Here is a 9,888-nt window from a genome sequence, read left to right as displayed (position 1 = left end):
GATATATTGGGAAGGAGCTCAGACAGACAGGAAGAGTCTTAAATATGTTGGGGATTGTCTCAAATGTATCAGGAAGCATGTCAAAGTCCTCAGGACTAGTCTCAAATACATCAGGATGGGTCTCAAGTCCATCAGGAGGTATCCCAATCAAATCAGGAACGATCTCAAATATGTCAGAAAGCTCTGACATGAAAAGATAGGTCTGAAACAAGTTAGGAATGGTCTCAAACATGTCGGGAAGAGTCTTGAACAAGTTAGGAAGGGTCCCATACAAATCAGGAAGGGTATCTAATTCATCAGACAGAGTCTGAAACAAGTCAGGAAGGGCTTAAATAAGTCAGAAAGAGTCTTAAAAAGTCAGACATCTTCTCAGATATGTCAGCAAGGGTCTTAGCTTAGACAAGGACAGTTCATTTCTAAGGAAATGATTTCACCCACTTGTGTATCATCACGATGATTCTGAGCCTCTAGCTGTATGCTCTGATGTGCTCAGAACTTCAGATAGGGCCAGAAACATGTGGCCATTCCATCCTCTCCATCCCCTCCCTCCATATTTGCTTTATGGCCAGCTGATACAATGCCAGACTCTTCTGACATAACTTCCAGGTCATGGTCTAAGAGCCAGTATTTATTTCCTTCTCCATACATTTATATCACAGCTGTCAGCTGGGATCTTTTCAACAGCAAAATGACTCCAAGCTTAGAAGCACCTAAGATTTTTTTTTTTTAAGGCCTTTTGGTTTGTTCGTTTGGTCATTTGTTTTTTGATAAGCTATGCTAAAATTAATAGCACTTAACAATTCTGCACAAAGAAATTTAGTGAGCAAAACTGCCATCAGTTTTTTGCTTTATAGGAAGCCAGGAAGGGGTCTTGTATAGAAATTAAACGGTGGCGTGCTTGTGATTGCAGTTTACATCCTCTTCCAGTGGAAAATAAACACAGTGTTCAGCATGGCTGGATTCCCCGCTTCCTTGTTTATAGAGGTGACTGGGTGTCTTTATCAATCATTTGTTTACTGTAAGTGTTCCAATTAGAAGCAAAGCTCTTTAGGTAAAATTCACGTTGCCCAAGCTTGCCCCTAACTTTGCATTTATTAGCTCTAGGAAATATTTCTTACCCAAACTTTGTGTTTGTATAATGTGCAGTAAATGAAAACAAACAATCACCTCTCCTGGACAGTGTTTGAGCTAATATCAGAGAATACATGAGAGTCAGCAATTGTTGGTCAAAGGATAAGAGAAGAAATATGTGGAAAGCTGTTATGCCTTGGAACTAAAGAATTAAGGAAAGAATACCTTGGAAGGGAATGCTAATATTTCCTCAAGTCTCCAGAATTATTGCCTGGGAGAACAGTATTGAATTACAATTTGTCAAATTAATAACCATAAAAATTAAAAATAGATGACCTAATTTGGTCTCATAAATTATTTTTGAGAACCACTGACTCATGCCAAGGTGTTTCTGCAGTGAAGACTTGGTCCTGCCCTGGTTTCTCCTCTCAGTGGTGAGGGGCTAGCGGCTGCCTAGCCCCTCCGATTCCCCAGGCCCTGTCTTAGTCTGCAGAGAAGCAAGGAAAGTATCAGCCAATGTGGTCCAATTACCTTCTAGAGACATATATGAGTACTTTTTTTGGTGTGATTCTTGGAATCTATATTTTTATCTATGGACCAAGTACTGAGGAAACAGGAACACTTGGTGGTGGATTAAAGAGGGCTGCAAATTCTTTGCCCCTGTCCGCATTAAGAGGTAGAGTTTATTTCCCCTACCATTGTGTCTGAATAGGGCTTGCCACTCTTTAACCAACAGAATGTGGCAGAAGTGACCCTGTGCCAGTTGCACGCCCTGAGAACTGGCAGCTTCCTCTTCGCTCTTGGGCACTTCCTCCACCATCAAGTGAGAAGCCCGAGTGACATGGAGAGGCCATGCGTAGATGCTGTGGACAACAGCCCTAGCTGAGCTGTCAGCCAACGGTTGACATCAACTGCCGGCCATCTGTGTGAGTCGTCTTGGTTGTTCCAGCCCAGTTCAACCACCAGATGACTGTAGTCCCAGCTGACAGCAGACAGAGTAGAAGAAGCTCCCAGCTGATCCAAGTGAACCCACAATAGATAACTGAAACAATTAAGCATTAGCTGCCTCTGATATCTATGGAGCACGGCCAGCCACTGTGCCAAGTGCTGAGTGCTTTGTATTCTCTAATTTAATCCCCCAAGCGACCCCAGGTGAGAGCTATTATTATGATGCCTGCTTGACCAGTGAAGAAATTGAGCTTTGAGCTTCAGAAATGTTAAATATCTGACAAAGTTAGTGAATACTGGTGCTAGAACTCAAACTCAGGCTTGCAATAAACCATAATGGAAAAGAATATGAAAATGAATATGTACACACACACACACACACACACACACCCCCCGAATCACTTTGCTGTATACCAGAAACACAACACAACATTGTAAATCAACTATACTTCAATTAAAAAAAACAAACAAACCGCAGACCCAATTTCAAAGCGTGCCTCTCTGCCGTCCAAATGATCTGCTTTAGTCAGATTAGGCAAAAAGGAATTCCCATAAACTTTACTAGGCAAAAAACATACGGATTTATATGGAAAAAACATACTCAAGCCTCAACTCAATGCTCCAAAGAACACTTAAAAAACCCCTTTTTACTCTGGAACATTTCCAAACATATATACTAGTACGACAGTGTATGAACCACCATGTACCCATCACGTGGTTTCAACAATTACGAACAGATGACCAGTCTTGTTTCATCTACATTCCCAACTACGTTTTTCACCCCACCATGACATTATCTTAAAGCAAATCCCAGACATTATGTCTTCTCATCTGTAAATATTTAAGTATGTATCTCTAAAAGATAAAAACTTTTTCCCCCAAGCATAACCCTTATCACAGCTAAAAAATATCGACAGTTTAAAAATATCATTTATATCCAGTCAGTGTTCAAAATCTTCCACATTATCTCATAGTTATTTGTTTTAATAGTTGGTTTCTTCAAACGAGGAACCAGACAGGGTCCCTCATTGCATGTGGTTAATGTTTCTCAAGTCTTTTTGATAGGTTACTCCTTCCTCTTATATTGTTGCTATTTGTTTGCAGAAAAAAATGGACACATCTGCTCTGGCAAATTTCCCACAGTCAGTATTTGGCTGATTGTATCCATGTCTCCAGTGTCATTTAATATGTTCCTTTAAACCCTGTGTTTCCTATAATGTGGCAGTTAGGTTTACAGGCTTGATCAAATTCAGGTTTGATTTTACTGGCAAGAATACTTCATAGTATCCAGTCTTACATTTAGGTCTTTAATCCATTTTGAGTTTATTTTTTTGTATGGTGTTAGAGAATGTTCTAATAAATGAACTTATATACAAAACAGAAATAGACCCACAGACATAGGAAACAAACTTATGGTTACCAAAGGGGAAAGGGTGAGGGAGGGATAAATTAGGAGTTTGGGATTAGCATATGCACACTACTATGTATAAAATAGGTAACCAAAAAGGACTTACTGTACAGCACAGGAAACTACACTCAATATTTTGTAATAACCTGTAAGGAGAACAAATCTGGAAAAAAAATATATGTGAATCACTTTGCTGTACACCTGAAACACACAACATTGTAAATCAACTATATTTCAATTAAAAAATATATTTTGTAAGTAGTACTGTGTACTTCCTTTTGCACCATATCAGGAGGCCTGTAACGTCTGGCTGTCCCATTTTTAGCGATGCTAAGATTAATCATCAGATTCTGGTGCTGTTAGTCCCTCTTTTAAAGTTTCCATCAGCCTTTCACCTGATGGAAAACATTGCCTTGATCCATTATTTCATTAGGGCTTACAAATTTGTGAGCTTTTAATTGTCATTTCTTCTGCCTTTATTCGTGGGAATTTTTCTGTAATAAAGAACTTTCTTTTATCAACTGTTTGGATACCCTGAAGTACAGTTCATATAAGAAAGGCAGAATAATTCGTTATTCGTTACCTTCATTCACCAATATTGTCTAAAGATGACCAAAGAGCTTTTTAGAAAAATCATTACGAGCCGATGGATTTTTAGCACATGTCATGTATTTCAATTCATTACATTCATTTTTTAATTCCTCACTTTTAACCATTTCATTGAGATTATAATTCACATACCATACAATTCACCCATTTAAAATGCACAATTCAATGGTTTTTAGTGTATTCACAGAGTTGTGCAATCATTACCATAATATAATTTTAGAACATTTTCATTCTGCCAAAAAAGAAACCCTATACCCGTTAGCAGTTGCTCCCCAGCCTGCCTAAGGCTCCGACAACCCTACGCAACCACTGATCTACTTTCTGTTTCTATTGATTTGCCTATTCTCGACATTTCCTTTAAATGGAATTGCACCACATGTAGCCTTTGGCTTCTTTCCCTGAGTATAATGTTTTCAAGGTTAATCCATGCTGTCGCATGTGTCAGTACATTTTAGCACCAAAATATATTCCATTGTATGGATGAACCACATTTGTTTACTCATCATCAGTTGATGGACCTTTGGGTTTGTAGAGGGTTGAATGGTGGCCTCCAAAAAGATATGGCCATCTCTTAACCCCTGAAACCTGTGAACATGACCTTATTTGGAAAAAGCTTCTTTGCAGATGTAATTAAGTTAGGGATCTCAAGATGAGATCATCCTAGTGTGCCCTAAATCCAGTGACAAATATCCTTATAAGAGACACATAGAGGAGAGAGAGAGAGAGAGAGAGAAGGAGGAGACATGTAAAGATCAAGGCAGAGATTGGATTGATGGGGTCACAATAAGCCAAGGAACCACTGGAGACACCAACAGCTGAAAGACGCAAGGAAGGATTCTGCCCTAGAAACTTCAGAGGGAGCACAGCCCTACCAGCACTTTGATTTCAGACTTCTGGCTTCCAGAACTGTGAGAGAATAAATTTCTGTTGTTTTTAGCCGCCCTGCAGCCTTAGGAAACAAATACAAGGTTATTTTCACTTTTTGGCTGTTATGAATAATGTTGCAATGAACATTCACATACAAGTTTTTGTGCAGACGTATGTTTTCACTTCTCTTGGGTATATACCTAGGAGTGGAATTGCTGGGTCATATGGTAACTGTATGTTTAACATTTTGAGCAACTAGCAAATAGTTTTCTAGGTTTCTATAGTTTCTAGTTTCTAGGCAGCTGCACCATTTTGCATTCCCACCAGCAACATATAAGGGTCTCAATTTCTCCACATCGTCACCAACACTTATTATCATGTGTATTTTTGATTATAGCTAGCCTGTTGGGTGGAAAGTGGTATCTCATTGTGGTTTTGATTTGCATTTTTCTAATGACTAATGATATTGAGCATCTTTTCACGTTCTTCCCCCACCCCAGTTTTGAGGTATCTTTTCACATTTTTATTGGCGTGTACATCTTCTTTTGAGAAATGTCTACTCAGATCCTCTAGAGTTTGGACATTTCTGGCCACCACTGGCTTCGATATGGCTGCCCCCAGGGAAAGGCGAGGCTAGTGTGAAAGTGCAGACCCTAACTCCCTCCTTGCACGGATAGTAGTGCAGCGTTCAAGAGATGGAAGGTGCAAGTGTCTGAGCAAAGTGGACCTCAGCTGGAAAGGCAGTGTGGACGAGGATGTGGTAGAGCTTGTGCAGCCCTTGACTGGGCGAGAACAGTTTTTCACCGCCAGTTCCTGCGCTGGCTGCATCCTCCTCCTAGACGGGGGTATAAATGGTTTTGAGGTTCAGAAACAAAACCGTTGCTGGCTACTGGTTACACACAAACTGTACGTGAAAGATGACGTGATTGTAGCCCTAAAGAAAGCGAATGGTGGTGCCATTTTGAAATCTGAACCACTTGTTCTTCATGTGCAGTGTCAACAGTTGCAGGATGCACAGATTCTGGTAAAATTTTGTGATTATACTTGAATTTGTAGCATTCAGTGGCAATAGATTCTGCTTTCAGGAACTCTGACATAATAGTGGGAAAGAGAGGAAAGACTGTGTTGGCTGTCCAGAGCACACATGGCTTAGAAGTTCCATTAAGCCATAAAGGAAAACTGATGGTGACAGAGGAATATACTGACTTCCTGTTAAAGATAAGCAAACCAAAAAATGGAGGAAAGCAAGAAGAGAATTGAAAGGTTTTCTGCCTATAACATGCTTTGTAAAAAGAAACTATTTCTACTACCTCACATCCCAAAGAGAAAATCAAAGAGAAAAATAACTCATCATATACTCATAAGAAAAAAAGAAACCCAGAAAAAGCACATGGCAAATGTATTACTGAAGGAAGTGATAAATAACTTGAAAATGATGAGCACGATGATCCAGGAATCAGGGTGTAACTGTCTTCCCTGAAGACTGCTGAGATCTGGTTCCAAAGTGTCTTGGTAGAATAATGTTTCTAATAGATTTTATAAAGTTGCTCTATATAAGAGTATTTTAGTCTGTTGAGTGTATCAGCCTGTCAGAAAAGCAAGATTTAATTTTTTCCTATATTTTAGAGAAACCCTTAGCTTTAAAAAATACCTGTGTATAATATTTGCTCTTAAATACCATCTTTTTCAGTCACATAGTCATTGAAAACATAAAATTATGATTTTTAATGCCAAAAAAAAGATCCTCTGCTCATTTTTAGGTTGGGTTGTCTTTTTATTATTGAGTTTTAAGAGTTTCTTTTTTTAAAAAACATATTCTGGATATAAGTCCCTTCTTAAGGATATATTTGCAAAATTTCCTTCTGTCCTTTGTCTTCTCACTTTCTTGATAGTATTGTTTGCAGCACAAAAGATTTTAGTTTTGGTATTGTTTAATTTCTCTCTTCTGTTGTTGTTGCTTGTGCTTTTGGTGTTGTATCTGAGAATCCATTGCCTAACCCTAGGTCATGAAGATTTACTCCTATATTTTCTTCTAAGAGTTTTACAGATTAAACTCTTACATTTAGGTCTTTAATCCATTTTCAATTAATTTTTGGTGTATGTTGTGAGGTAAGTGTCCAACTTCATCCTTTTGCAAGTGGATATCTAGATGTCCCAGCACCGCTTCTTTTTTAAAAATTTTTTAAAAATTTTATTGAAGTATAGTTGATTTACAATGTTTCAGGTGTACAGCAAAGTGATTCAGATATATATATTCTTTTTCAGATTCTTTTCCATTATAGGTTATTATAAGATATTGAATGTAGTTCCCTGTTATTTCCAGATATTGAGTACAGTTCCCTGCTGTTTATCTATTTTATATATCTGTAAATCCCCAATTCAAAATTTATCCCTCCCCCCTTTCCTCATTGGTAACCATAAATTTGTTTTCTATGTCTATGAGTCTATTTCTGTTTTGTAAATAAGTTCATTAGTATCATTTTTTAACATTCCACATATAAGTGATTTCATAGGTATTTGTCTTTGACTTACTTCACTTAGTATGATAACCTCTAGGGCCATCCATGTTGCAGCAAATGGCATTATTTCATTCTTTTTTGTAGCTGAGTAATATTCCACTCTATATATGTATCACATCTTCTTTATCCATTCTTCTGTCAATGGACATTTAGGTTGCTTCCATGTCTTTGCTATTGTAAATAGTACTGCTATGAACACGGGGGCCAGCACCATTTCTTGAAAAGACTCTTCATTTACCATTAAATAGTCTTGGCATGCTTGTTGAAAATTGTTTGACTGTAAGTGAATGGGTTTATTTCTGGATTCTCAGTTCTATTGCATTGATCTATATGTCTGTCTTTATTCCAGTGTCACACTGTCTTGATTATAAGTTTTGTAGTAAGTTTTGAAATCAGGAAATGCGAGTCTTCCAACTTTGTTCTTCTTTTTCAAGGTTTTGGCTATTGTGGGTCTCTTGCATTTCCATATGAATTTTAGGATTAGCTTGTCAATTACTGCAAAAAAGCAAGCTGGGATTTTGATAGGTATTGCACTGGATCTGTAGATCACTTTGGGAAGTATTACTGCCTTACCCATAAACATGTGATAAGTTTTCATTTATTTAAATCTTTAATCTTTCAACAATGTTGTGTAATTTTCAGTGTATAAGTTTTACACTTCTTTTGTTAAATTTATTCCTAAGTATTATTTGATGCTGTCATAAATGGAATTGTTTATTTTCAGAGTGTTTATTGCTAGTGTATAGACGTACAGTTGGGTTTTGTTTATTGATCTTGTATCCTGCAATCTTGCTGAACTATTAGTTCTAATAGTTTTTTAGGGGATTTCTGAGGATTTTCTATTTACAAGATCATGTCATGTGCAAATAGAGATATTTTTACTTTTTCCTTTCCTGGCTCTTATTTCTTTTTCTTGCCAAATTGTCCTGGATAGAACCTCTAGTACAATGTTGAATGGAAGTGTTAGGAGCAGACCTTCTTATCTTATTCCTGACTTTAGGATCATTGTTCTTTTTAATGTTCAAATTGTTCCATCTTTAGCAAGTAGAACCCCTTAAAATTGATTACTGTGCCCTTTTGACATCAATAATATTTGATAGCTTCCATGTTTTCTGTTTTAATAGCTTATCTTGTATATATCCTGGTCCAGGGAGTCCTAGTTATTTTTACTGGGTAAAGTATATATATCATACACACTAATAGTTTCAAAAAAGCAATAGTAGAATCATCACTAAAAGTTTAAGATTTTCTAAAATTTCTTTTGTCTATAGGATATATCCCACAAGAGATGTACAGTCAACACTATATATTTTAAATTATTTGACATAATTTAAAAAATTTAATTGAGGTATAATTGACATATAACATTATATATGTTTCAGATGTACAGATCTGATATTTGTATGTATTGTGAAATGACCATCACAATAAGTCTCGTTAACATCTGCCACCATACATAGTTACAAACATTTTTTTTCTTGTGATGAGGACTTTTAAGATCTGCTCTCTTGGCCACTTTCAAATATGCTATACAGTATTATTAACTGTAGTCACCATGTTTTACATTACATCCCCATGATTTAATTATTTTATAGCTGGAAGTTTGTACCTTTTGACACCCTTCACTCACTTCTCTCACCCCTAGCCTCCATCTCCTACCTCTGGCAATCACCAATCTCTTATCTGTATTTATGAGCTTGGTTTGTTGTTGTGTTGTTTCTAAATTCCACATGTAAGTGAGATCATACAGTGTTTGGCTTTCTCTGTCTGATTTATTTCACTTAGTATAATGCCCTCTAGGTCCATCCATATTGTTGCAAATAGCAGGATTTCGTTCTCTTTTTATGGCTAAATAGTATTCCATTGTGTGTGTGTGTGTGTGTGTGTGTGTGTGTGTGTGTGTGTGTGTGATCAACACACATACAACATTAACTTCTGATCAACTGGCTATTCATCAGAGATTCCCATGACCCCCTCCTTAGGTTTGATTAATTTGTTAGAACAGCTCACAGAACTCAGGAAACCTGTTCACTCACTAGATTACAGGTTTACTACAAAGGATATTAAAGGATATGAATCAACAGTCAGATAAAGAAATACACAGGACGAGGTCCTGACCAAGGGAGCTTCTGTCCTCGTGGAGTTTGGGGCCCAGCGTGGGGCACATGGAAGCGTTCTGGTTGCCCAACCTGGAAGCTCTCCAAACCCCCTCCTTTTGGGGTTTTTTTGGAAGCTTCATTAGATACGCATGATTGATTAACGCGTTGGCTATTGGCAGTTGAGTCAGCATCCAGCCCCTCTCCCCTGGCCGGAAATCAGGTGGTGGGACTGAAAGTTCCACCCCCTCTATTCTTGGTTGACTTCCCTAGTAGCCCCCATCTTTAGGTGCTCTCCAAAGTCACCTCATTAACATGAACCCAGTTGTGGTAGAAAGGGGCTTGTTGTGAATAACAAGACACCCATTGC

The 9,888-nt window shown here is 37.7% G+C and overlaps 1 pseudogene across 1 annotated transcript; it reads left to right on the top strand.

The window, feature by feature from the left end:
* Positions 1–230: 230 nt before the first annotated feature.
* On the top strand, positions 231–6,328 carry LOC309978546 (tRNA wybutosine-synthesizing protein 3 homolog; annotated as a pseudogene). Its single transcript has 3 exons — positions 231–253; positions 5,581–5,927; positions 5,960–6,328. The product of its transcript is annotated as a tRNA wybutosine-synthesizing protein 3 homolog (transcript).
* Positions 6,329–9,888: the final 3,560 nt, after the last annotated feature.

Source organism: Leucopleurus acutus (genome assembly GCF_964270905.1).
Source record: "Leucopleurus acutus genome assembly, chromosome: X".
Taxonomy (NCBI): domain Eukaryota; kingdom Metazoa; phylum Chordata; class Mammalia; order Artiodactyla; family Delphinidae; genus Leucopleurus; species Leucopleurus acutus.
The sequence above is the reverse complement of the archived record's forward strand: the minus strand, read 5'-3'. Positions and strand labels throughout refer to the sequence as shown.